The following is a 13,207-nucleotide window of genomic DNA, read 5'->3' as shown; positions in this document are numbered from 1 at the left end:
CTGACATAAAGAAAAGTGAAAACGGCGTAATTATTCGATAAGTAGGGAAACAGATTATCATAACTGCCCTATGAACAAGTTCCAAATGATGACTTAACACGCACTACGTGTCGCTACAGCAAGTGGTATGTGGTGTATGTTAAAGTTTGTTTAGACTGTAAATAGGTTACGTAATGAGAATCTGAGAGTAAGAGGCTAGAAGAAGCTAACTAGCGATGGCGGAAGTAATAAAGATCATGGGCTTGTAGATGCAAAAAAGTCGGTTCTAAAAAAGGAAAGTATATTAACATCAAATATAAATGCACCTCTTAGAAAGTCGTTTCTGGAAGCACTGGTCCGTAGTATAGCCTTAACTGGAGTGAAAGGTGGGCAACCAACCGTACAGACAGAAAGGGAAACAGAAGCTCTAGAATAATGTTGAAAATTGGATGGATACGTGAGATACAAGGGCGATGCCCCCCCACCCCCCACCCCCCCACCCCCGCACCCCAAGAGTTGAAACTAAATTAAATTCAAATGGTAGCTTTTAAAATCTACGCCAAAGTTAAGCACATGAATTTAGAGTCTTACGCAATGGATTTAGTCATTTAACTTAGTGTTACCCAAGACGCCTTGCTTTGTGTGCCCTTACCTGTACCAGTGACTTGCGCTCCGCCTCCTGTTCGAATTGTGGGCGGCAAATTTTGGCAGGGCTTCCCAATCCGCTACAACAGCACGCCCTTCGCGTTTCCCTTTGGGCACTGTCTGCTTTGCTCTCATTGCTACTATTGCTCATAATTCAGGAGCAGATCCAAACAGTTTGTGCGTCTTCACGTGACGCCACCGAGAAGTGCTTCTCTGCAGCGCCCGAGTCTTCACACAGGGCGGCGCAGTGGAAGACGCAAACAAAACACTTCTGCCGGGCTATGCAGCTGAGTGTTTGCAGTTTTACACTCCAGAAATTTTTGCTACAGTTAGATCTCTGATGCTGATCGCTTCTTGTCTTTCTGCGTCAACTGCAACAGCAGAAAGACCTTTCTCGACCATCAAACTCATTAAGTATGGGTTGAGAAACCGTTGTGGGCAAAACAGCTTAACAGGGTTTGCTTTGTTGTATGTTCATTAAGAGACATCATTATTAACAATGAAAAAATCATAGAGAGTTATACTGAGAACGGCGGAAGTAATAGAAAATATATGTTTCCTTAATTACAGATAATATTTAATATAATGACAGATGTTCCTTTGTGATGTAAAGAGATTGAGTAATATCAGATGTTAATATGCATGAAGCATGCCAAATATACACTACGTCTAGAGAAGTAAAACTAAAAATATAAACACGTTTGCTTTTTTGCAGAAACAACTTCTTTGCCGGATTTTAACCACACGGTATATCAAAGAAACACAATACTACATTCAAAACTATAGTTTTATGTACCTGTAAGTAATCTTTGAGCTACTGTAACCGCGTAACATCGTTCTCACTGTTTACATTGTGCTTCTTTGGAGGTATTAGTCTCAAACACATTGTCATTGTAACAATTAATATGGATATTGCATTTTTATTCCACTACGTTTGTTTACAAACGAGTATCATTGTGAGCTGTATTGAAAATAAAAATCGGAAAAAGCTATTTGAGTATCTGTTCAAGACTTCACAATCATTATTTTCAATACACACACACACATATACCAAACTGGCAAAAATATAACTTTCAACAAATTAAGAACTACTGCTTTAAAAGTATTTTATTCTAATTTCAGTTTATTTGATTTTAATTTGCTTATCAACTCTGTGTTAACAAAAGGCTTATGAGCTTGTTGCTGTGTGTTAACAATTATATAAATGAAGTTACCGAGGAAAAGGTAGTAAATGCTACACATTTCAAGAAATTTAGAAATTTTTGTCTAAAATAAAACACATTTTTGCAATTGTTTGATACTTTTATGTATCAAAACAGCTTAAAATAGTAGTTTTTCCTTTATTTTCAGTGAAGGACGCCCCCTCTCCCCCCCCCCCCCCCCCCCCCCACACACACCAAAACTTCATTAATCCTCCCCAGGCGGGGTAACTAACGAAAAGATACTGAATCGAATTGTAGAGAAAAGAAATTTACGGCACAACTTCAAGTGGTTCAAATGGCTTTAAGCATTATGAGACATAACATCTGAGGTCGTCAGTGCCCTAGACTTATAACTACTTAAACCTAACTAATCTATGGGCACCACACACGTCCATGCCAAAGGCAGGATTCGAACCTGCGACCGAAGCAGCAGTACAGTTCCAGACTGAAGCGCCTACAACCGCTCGGCCACAGCTGCCGGCACACAACTTGAGTAGGTTAATATGGTATATCCTGAGGGTACCAAGGAATCGTCATGGAGATAACTGGGTAAGGGGGGAGGGAATTTAAAATGGAAATAATAAGGGATACCAATGTCTGAATAGAGTAGGCAGAATCAGACGGATGTAGGTTGCAGTAGTTATGCAATGATGAAGAGGCTTGCGTATAAAGGTTAGTATGGAAAGCCATAGGAAACCAGCCACTGGACTGAAGACCACAACAACAGTATAACCAGGAAATGTATTCGTAAAATCTGCGAATACGGAATTATCACAGCTACATAGTTTACAGGAAGCAAATGAAAATCTGTCCCGCACGCGGGACTCGAACCCGGATTTCGCGCTGTACACGAACTGTCACGTCAACCGCTTCAGCTACCCGTGCCCGCTTCACGGGCAGACCCATACTTCGATGTCCCAATGTCCGTGTAGCGTGTTCGGATAGACGAAGCAGTTAAGGTGAGCACTCGTGTAAAACGGGAAATCCTGGTTCGACTACCGGTCCGGCACAAATCTTCATTTTCTTTCGTAAATTGTATTACTTTGGTAGTCCAATGCTCGGAATTTTTCCTAATACATTTCCTGATTTAATACGGCTATAAATCGTCTGCAGTTTTTTCATTGCATCGAACTTTTCAGACACTACCAAATACAGACACTGAGCTAATGTACCATAGTATGGATAGTTTTCTAAATTCACTATTGTAATGCCTTTTTAAATGAGCGCTTCTTTCCTGTACGATCAAGAATAGCTTCAGTTAAGTTCCTAGCAGGTAGTTTTTCAAATTTATACCAACTCAGAACGCTTCCATTTATCATCATACAGAGTGTAATGGGGTTTATTGACGGAAGTTTGAGGTATCCGCACGGGGCGTTATGGATGCCGCTAAAACAATGGCTTTTGTTTCAGCCAGGTAGTTTGTTTAATGAAAGTGTATTCGATTTTAGCACACGGGCTTTAAAGCGGCCGTATACAGAAAACGGCATCAACTCGCTTTTACCCTGTTATTAGCCCATTGTGCTCCAATTTGCGATGGCGAGTGCATTGTCAACAGCTTCATTCGGTTCAGGTAACGCGCTAACTTCCATAAAATGGTTATTGACTGATGTCAGATGGATTCCCCGTGTCACAATTGCTGACGCCGTAAATAAATCGCTGAAATTTTTCTGACACTTCATGCACGACTGTTGTAATATAATTCTGCACCCGAAGGGAATGGGAATTGACTACGTATCGATTTCTGCTGAAATAACCTGTCGTATATTTTTTACAAAGTCTCCGTCACAGTGGACATTATAAATTTAATGTGTTGCAACAGTTTCGTGCTATTTCTACTATCCGGTCGCAGTGTTTGTTTTAATAACGTTGCTGTGCCTTTTTATTCTGCTTCTATAGCAATGGTAAGTACCCATACAATAACAGTAACAATAACAATAATAATAATAATAATATCTGTAGTAAAGTGAGGAAGCAAAATGGGACTCAAAATCTAAAGTAGCCCTAAAACCCGTACAACCCGATTAATATTATATAGATGACATGACACACTATGCAGGAAATCAGAAACCGTAGATAACGACACAAAACACATTCATTATAATACTAACCTCTGTGTTAAGGAACTGTGTCACTGCTTACGATGGTATAGGTGAAACACAACAATAAACTAGAAAATTAACAATATTTGATGATCAGAGTGCCAGATCTCACAATTGTCGGAGAACAACAATGTATCTCCTTTTGTACGTAACTTCCTTGTATCCCAAAAATTGAGAAAATATTCTGATACTACTACATTATGCTGCTCACCTCATCACTACAAAATCATTGAGATAAATTAAAAGGCAAGTAGTTCATTAAGAACGTTCGAAGTGTCATACAAGGAAACTGATTAATTCTAAGTGCCAATATGAAAGATTTAGTTTCAAGGGCCGTAAATATTGAGGCATTACGTTTTGTTTGTGATAATGCAACGATAGAAATACGGCAGTAAAGTCTTAACCAGGCGAACTGTGATCGAAAAAAATTTCTCATATATTAAAAATTTTTACAAGTTATTAACAAAATTAAATTCAAGAAAGAAATCTCTCAGTATTTACTCCTGTTTCTGACAACTCCATTCTCAGGAGCATATTTTGCAAAGTTCACAGTAAAACTTCGTATGATGTTGCAGAAAAAATGGCAACAGTGTCAGAACATCTGATAACACGATTGGTTTTTCGTATGAAGTACGACGTGGCATACATCAGCCGTGGTTGGTTATTTGAGTACATTGACTCTTTTCCTTTCTTCTGTTTCAAAGGAAGAATTTTTAAAAGATATTTGAGATGGACGAGTATGAGACACTTTAATCGTACTGTATTTGAGATCTTATCTACCTGCTGTGACAACAATGCTTCAGCAGTACCTTTAAAATCATATAAGTCAGTCGTAAGCACTGCAATTACATGGAATGGGTTCATAGCTTCATCTGATTTGGTGGGTATCCTAAGGAGTTAACGTGGAACTGTTTTTCTCTGGAAAAAATTTATTTTCAGTTTCGGCCACCAGGTGCAAATCTGGCACTGTGAATGGAAGAGATTTTTCCTGGTGTTATGAATTAGGGACGGGATGTATACAGAAAAGGTCAAACAAGTGAGAAAGTCATAATGTTGATTTTATTATTAACCGCTGCTTACAAATGGTTCAAATGGCTCTTAAGTACTATGGGACTTAACATCTGAGGTCATCAGTCTCCTAGACTTAGAGCTACGTAAACCTACCTAACCTAAGGACTTCACACACAACCATGACCGAGGGAAAATTCGAACCTGCGCCCCCACCAGCCTCATGTTTCCGGACTGAAGCGCCTAGAACCGCTCGGTCACAACGATCGGCCACTGCTTACGCAGTCTGTTCAAATATTCTGTTCAATATGAGCGCCGGAGACGTTGATGAGATGCTGCGTCCATAAAACAGTTGCGTGCGTGTGTGTGTGTGTGTGTGTGTGTGTGTGTGTGTGTGTGTGTGTGTTTAGGATAATTTAGGTTAAGTAGTGTGACTGACGACCTTAGCAGTTAAGTCCCATAAGATTTCACACACATTTGAACATTTTTGATTACTGTACACTGGCCTTCTAATAAGGACGAGACCGAATGTGTCCCTCGTAAACACGTTATTTTAGATATCGTGTGATCTTGGAGGCCACACATCTGGAAACCTCTGGAGATAACACGTTCGTGGAAGGCTGCATTAAGCATATCTTGCAATGGGCAACCTACACAAGATGCTGCTCAGATGTGTGTGAATTCCTAAGGGACCAAACTGCCGAGGTCACCGGTCCCTAGACTTACACGCTACTTAAACTAATTTATGCTAAGAACAACACACACATCCATTCCCGATGGAGGACTCGAACCTCCGGCGGGTGTGTGTGTGTGTTTGAGGTTTACGGGCGCTAAACAGCGAGGTTCTCCGGCGGGAGGGGCCGTGCAATCAGTGACATGGCGCCTCTAACCGCGCGGCCACTCCTCGTGGCAAATGCACTCGTTGCACTGTCAACCTCAGGAAATGGGGCTTCAACAGCCTTGATGGAATTTGCCAGTTTGGTGACCAACAGAACCAAGAGCATCGGGCAGTCTGCAGGAGCCCTCCAACTACTTGTACTACTAGTGACCGTACAGCACCTAACAAAACAGCAGTCAAAACCACCGAATACTGTGTTCTCCACAGAATATGAGGAGAGTTGTCCTTTCGTTTATTAGTTCATTTTTTTTTTTAATTTTCACTTTTTTTCTTGTCTGTATTTAATATGTTCTTGATGTACATGTAAATCCTTGTATTTTTGTTGTTATTACTTTCTGTCTTTACTTTAGGGAATTTTCTATGAAATATTACTTTGTATCTAATTAATCTCTGTATCTTATTAATACTCTGCCAGTATTGTAATAATTTCAGCTCCTCGACACGTAAAATAAAATACACTGTTCAAAAGAGTTAAGGGAATGCGTGTATCGACGTCCGGTATGTTAAATCTTTTTTGAAACGGGCTTTACCTGTGGTCTTATTGCGTGGCTTGAGATCTTTTCTTTGAGTGTATGCAACATTTAAAACCATTCGCCATCAGTTGGCTGCGTTATGCATTACAGTCTCAGATGACGCCTTAAATGAAAGTGAGTACCGGTGTCCTAGCGTTTCTTGTGAACGACGTAGATGTCAGTTGTCATTTGTGGACGTTGTATTCAACCAACCCTATCCAGTCCTATTTTTAATGCACAATAAGTTGCAAAGGTGGTTTGTTTTATTCAGAAAGGATGTGTTGATGCAGATGCCAGTGACATTCCATGTGCCATCCACAACTTTTGGTCACGCTAAAGTGAGACATGTCAGTATACAAGGCAAGTTGGGCAAGGTCGCCTACACATTATAAACCCCCGTAAAGGCCGATATCTGGCCGTGTCTGCGCTGCGGTGTCGTACGGATACCGCCAGAGCGCTATGAAACAATCTCAGAAGGGCCACTGTAACCTCTGTGTCCGATCAGACTATAATGAACACGTTTCGATAGAGGACCTTACGACCCAGACGTCCAATTGGAGTACACTGCTTGACGTTACAACATCTTGTAACTTGCCTTCATTTTTGCCACTCCCATTTCAACTTCGTCCTTGGCAAATCGTGTTATTGACAGACGAGTCCAGATATTCTCTGACACAAAGTGATGGCCGTGTTCGTGTGTGGAGACACGTGGCGAGAGGTACCTGCCAAATGTTGTCCAAGAAATTAACAGATTTCCAAGGTTCCGTGGTGATGTGGGAAGCCTTTAGTGTTAATAGCCGCCGGCCGCTGTGGCCGAGCGGTTCTAGGCGCTTCAGTCCGGAACCGCGCTGCTGCTACGTTCGCAGTTCGAACCCTGCCTCGGGCATGGATGTGTGTGATGTCCTTAGGTTAATTAGGTTTAAGTAGTTCTAAGTCTAGGGGATTGATGACCTCACAAGTTAAGTCCCACAATGCTTGGAGCCAATTGAACCATTTGTTAATAGCCATAGTGATTTTGTCATTGTACATGGTTGTCTTACCGCCAGATATTACAACGAACAGATCCTGTTGGACTATGTGGTGGCTGCTGCATTGCTGCATACTGTGGTGGCCCTGCACTGTTTCTTATGCCAGGGCCCATGTGGCGGGCGTCGGCAGGGACCCCCTTGCGAAGCCTGGACATTGAGGTAACGGAATGGCCAGCGGTGAGTCCCTAGCTAAACTCTATCGTTCGTACGTGGGACATGCCAGACGGACGTATTCGTGGTCGTCCTGTTCCACCACAGATTTGCTAAGAACTCTCGTTGGCTCTCATTGAAAATTGGGGGCTGATACCACAGGGTGACTTCCGCAGACTTCTCCGGAACTTGCCTCATACGTGGCAGGCAGTGATAAATTGTCACGGAGCTCTCATAGTCCAATGAAAAACATCCATGATGATGGGATGAATTGTTGTTTCCATCATATTTTCGACACTTGTCGAATATTTCAGTTCATTTTATATAAAGAATCGAGGATGCTTTGTCGTGTACTTAATTTGTGAAATATAAAGGTATAATTTGGTAACATACTCAATCCTCATTTATCATTGCTCAACGGACTATGTTCTTTTGAGCAGTGTAAATTATTCTGATCACATGTCTTGCAAATCCTGCAATTTTCATTCTAATTTCTTCTGATATTGTCCTATCGCGCCATTATACGCCGAAGAGCCAAAGAAACTGGTACGCCTGCCTAATATCATGTAGGGCCCCCGCTAGCACGCAGAAGTGACGGAACACGGCGTGGCGTGGACTCGACTAACGTCTAAAGTAGTGCTGGAGGGAACTGACCCTATGAATCCTGCAGGGCTGTTCATAAATCCGTAACAGTACATGGGGGTGGAGATGTCTTCTGAACAGCACGTTGCAAAGCTTCCTAGATACGCTCAGTAATGTTCATGTTTGGGGAGTTTGGTGGCCAGTGGAAGTGTTTAAACTCAGAAGAGTGTTCCCGGAGCCACTCTGCAACAATTCTGGATTTGTGTGGTGTTGCATTGTCCTGATGGACTTTCCCAAGTCCGTCAGAATGGACAAATGACATGAATGGATACAGGTGACCAGACAGGATGGTTACATACGTGTCACAAGTCAGAGTCGTATCTAGACATACCAGGGTCCAACATCACTCCAGATGTCACAAATTACAGAGCCTCCACCAGCTAGAACAGTCCGCTGCTCACTTGCAGGGTCCATAGATTCGTGAGGTTGTCTCCATACCCGTACACGTACATCCACTCAATACAATTTCAAACGTGAATTGTCCGACCAGGCAACATGTTTTCAGTCATCAACAGTCCAATGTCGGTGTTAAGGGGCCCAGGCGAGGCGTAAAGCATTGTGTCGTGGAGTCATCAAGTGTGCACGATTGGCCCTTCGGCTCCGAAACCCATATCGACGGTGTTTCGTTGAATTGTTTGTGCGCTGACACATGACGATTGCCCAGCAACGAAATCTGCAGCAATTTGCAAAAGGGATGCACTTCCGTCACGTTGAACGATTCTCTTCGCTCGTCGTTGGTCCCGTTGCGATGTCGAAAGATTTGATGTTTTACCGGATTCTTGATATTCACGATACACTCGTGAAGTGGTCATACGGGACCTCGGGGATGCTGTGTCCCATCGATGGCGCACCGACTACATCACCACATTCATACTCACTTAAATCTTGACAACTTGTCACTGTAGCAGCAGTAACCGATCTAACAATTGCGCCAGCCACTTGTTGTCTTGTATAGGTGATGCCGACCGCAGCGCCATATTCTGCCTGTTTACGTACAACTGTATTTTAATACGCATGCCTATACCAGTTTCTTTGGTGCTTCAGTGCCGGCCGCGGTGGTCTAGCGGTTCTAGGCGCTCAGTCCGGAACCGCGGGACTGCTACGGTCGCAGGTTCGAATCCTGCCTCGGCCATGGATGTGTGTGATGTCCTTAGGTTAGTTAGGTTTAAGTAGTTCTAAGTTCTAGGGGACTGATGACCACAGATGTTAAGTCCCATAGTGCTCAGAGCCATTTGAACCATTTGGTGCTTCAGTGTTGTTCTTTCCTGGGTCTTTACATCGTCATACCCTTACAAACACCACAGAACTACTAGTGGCAACAACATGGCGCATTACTTCTCTAAAGCATTTCCGTTGGCTTATCGAACCAAATCACGAGTGCTTTTGTTCTGTTTTTTCTGCAACAGGGAGTCCTCACTGGCACTGTTCGACGCCTTTGTGGTAGAGTGCGTAAGCCGAAAAGGTTTACATCGATTTCTTAGCATTTGTAAGCCAGTTAGTAAGGAGGAGGAAGAGAGATATCGACTGTCTTATATGACTCCCCCTCCGGAAACGTATTGACAAAAGCGAGGAAAATATAATCTCTAACTGTTTTGAGACACACGTGGTTGTACAGCCGTTTAGAACCGACACCGGCGGCCAATCTCGGCTTGTAGCTGCAGCGGCTATCGGGCTGCGCGTTTGTCGAGCGCGTGTTATCTGGCGGCGGGTTTCAAATTTCATCCGCGGCTCGTTTGGCGGTGGTAGCGGTCTCGAGATACCCGCCAGCCTGCCTTATGAATATGTATGGCGCGTCGCGCACGCGATAAACACCGGGGCCAGCGCCGGCTGATTACAGGTGCGAGGGGCAGAAACTGGGCGTGTGGTGCGGGTAGGGGGGGGGGGGGGGGGGGGGGGGGGAGGGACTGTACTTAACGACAGCCGCTTCTGGAGGGGGGGGGGGCGGGGGGGGGGGGACACTGCCAGGAAGAAAACTAGCCCTGACAGGTACACAACAACTTCTGCTCGCAGCGCGTGACGTGACGTCTAACGACAATCGTTTGCTCACGATCAGCCTGTCCTACATCCACTCTCGAGTTTTCTCGTCTGATGTTGAAGCACGTGAAATCTCGAATTCTGAGGCTACTTCAAAAGCCTCTGTATAGATCTTGTGATTGTTGGTGTTAACCTGGTGGTGGCGTGTAAGTGTGTGGTATAACCCTTATGATGAATTTCTATAGTTAATAGCGACATGACACTTCACATTGCTTTCTGCTTCCATGCGACTCCTACTTTGTTGAAACAAGTTTGAGCATGTTGTGGTTTGTGGAGCCCCAGCACATCACTCACGTCACATAAGAAGAAAAAGTCAAGGTAGCCATTTTATTGAATTTTTGTGCGAAATTTGCATAAGATAAGTGATCGTACAATTAATAGTGTCGTATATGAACTGTTATAGGTCAGAACGGGACAAGGAGAGAGTACTGATTGTCATGTACTTGATGAGCGGCCAACTGATTCCGAGAGTGGAGATGAAAAGAAACTGTTATTGTTAGTAATCGCGACACATCATCAGTACAGGGAGTAGATGAAAACGAGGAAGATGAAGCCAGTGATAGTTGATAGCTGGGAAAAGATGGAACATGTACATGGAGAAAAGAATTTCCAAGATGTAACGTTAGAACAAGGTCGCACAATATTATTACCCATCTTCCAGGCTTCGTTGATGATACTAACAATGTGTTACACCATTAGAGTGTTTCAGTCTCTTTATACTATTGAACAATTTGCATATAAGCGCACGGAGTATCAGAAAGAGGTATTCAAAAGTAAACGTCTAAAACCTATAAGCGAGAAAAGATGAAAGTGGGCGCCTGTCTTTAACATGAATCTAGAATGCAAGTAGATTCAATTTGTAAGACCTTTGGGATCTGATGCAACTGAGATTAAGATTTTTGGGGCTACTATGTCCCTCCAAAGATTCAGATTACTCTTGTGCTATCCTAGTTTTGACGATCACGATAATCGACTAACTAGGAAATAAGTAGAAACATTGGCTCCAGTTAGAGACGTTCTGGAATGTTTATACATGTTTATACATGTCGTGTGACGACGGCCTGCCGGCCGGAGTGGCCGTGCGGTTCTGGGCGCTACAGTCTAGAGCCGAGCGACCGCTACGGTCGCAGGTTCGAATCCTGCCTCGGGCATGGTTGTGTGTAATGTCCTTAGGTTAGTTAGGTTTAATTAGTTCAAAGTGCTAGGCGACTGATGACCTCAGAAGTTAAGTCGCATAGTGCTCAGAGCCATTTGAACCATTTGACGACGGCCTCCCGTCGGGTAGACCGTTCGCCTGGTGCAAGTCTTTCGAGTTGATGCCACTTCGGCGACTTGCTCGTCGATAGGGGTGAAGTGATAATGATTAGTACAACACAACACCAAGTCCCTGAGCGGAGAAAATCTCCGACCCAGCCAGGAATCGAACCCGGGCCCTTGGGACTGACAGTGTGTCGCGCTGACCACTCAGCTACCGCGTCCGGACACTCTTGTCTGTCAATGAATATTTTACATAAGATGACAAATTATAAGGGTATGACTTAGTATTTGTAACTGTTAAGTCACTAATAATAAATAACATTCCATTTTTATGTTACAATATTCAAAATATGTGTAAAAAAAAGAAACTGGATGGGATGTACTACATCCCACACACCTCTAGCGTTAAAATTCCAGGCCGCACCACTGATAGGTTAAAGGTGTCTTGGGTCGTCGGTCCTCTAATTTACAACCTACATCGTCAATTATTTTTTGAATGTATTCCGATCTGTCTTACACAGTTTTTATCATATGTACCTCTCTCTATTACAATGTCCCATCATCCTGGCTCTACGTCTTGCCAATATTTTCCATCTACACTGGTGTCCAAAATTAAAGCAACAAATCGCTATTTTCTTGTCCTGTGTCTAATTCACTTTATAATCATACAAACTGTCAACAGATGCCCATACGATCGTGTTCTGCAGGGAAGATGGCATTTCGGTCAACGGAAAACCACAACGATGACGTCAGGGTACGGAGTAGTATTTTCCCCGTAGCCTCACGTCCAGTATCGCCGTGTACCACAATCACAAACATTGCAGTATGGCACAGAGAAGACGCCTACCAGACTCTCTGCGGTGGATGGTCATATGAAGAATGGAAGCAGAACAGTCGTAAACTCATGTAGTCCCATGGCTTAACGTGAATCGTTCTGTTGTTTCTCGGATGTGGCGACAGTTTACAGAGACCGAAACTGTATGACGAAGACCAGGTCAGGCCCGACCACGTGTGACATTACAAAGAGAGGACTGCTATTTGGCTGTTAGGGCACGACGGTAGCGCCTTAGTACTGCGCAGCAACTGGTATCTCTACTCGCAGCGTCCACTTGACGTGTATCGAGGCGAACGGCGTAGAGAAGGCTTCTGCAGAGTGGCCTTTACTGTCGGAGACCTGCAGTATGTGTGCCTCTGTTGCGTCTTCAAAGAAGGAAACGTCTGGAGTAGAGTCGTCAACATGCCAGCTGGACAGTCTAACAGTGGACCAACGTTCTTTTCACTGATGCGTTCCAATTTGGTCTGGCGGGTGGTTCTAGAGGGATTCGCATCAGAAGGGAATGTGGAACACTATTTCGCGAGCCGAACATTGTGGAAAGAGACCGATGTCGAGGAGGATCGCTGATGGTGTGAAAAGGGATTATGTTGATCGCTCGAACATCTCTCCATGAAATTGTACGGATGAGTCAGAAAGGTTTAACTGCTGTCAGGTATCGTGATGAGGTCTTGGGACCTCATGTACGGTTGTTGCGAGACGCTGTGCCCGCAGAATTCCTACTGATGGATGATAATGCTCGACCTCATAGAGCACGAGTGGCTGGTGTTTTCTTGGAAAAATAAGATACCGCATTCATGGCGTGGCCTGCACGCTCTCCTGATTTGAATCCCATAGAGCATGTCTAGGATGCACTAGGGAGCGGGTTGTACCACATCAGCAACCACCAACCACTCTGTATGACTTTCGAGCAGCTCAGGA

The sequence above is a fragment of the Schistocerca americana genome, chromosome 3 (genome assembly GCF_021461395.2).
Source record: "Schistocerca americana isolate TAMUIC-IGC-003095 chromosome 3, iqSchAmer2.1, whole genome shotgun sequence".
Lineage (NCBI taxonomy): Eukaryota > Metazoa > Arthropoda > Insecta > Orthoptera > Acrididae > Schistocerca > Schistocerca americana.
The sequence above is the reverse complement of the archived record's forward strand: the minus strand, read 5'-3'. Positions refer to the sequence as shown.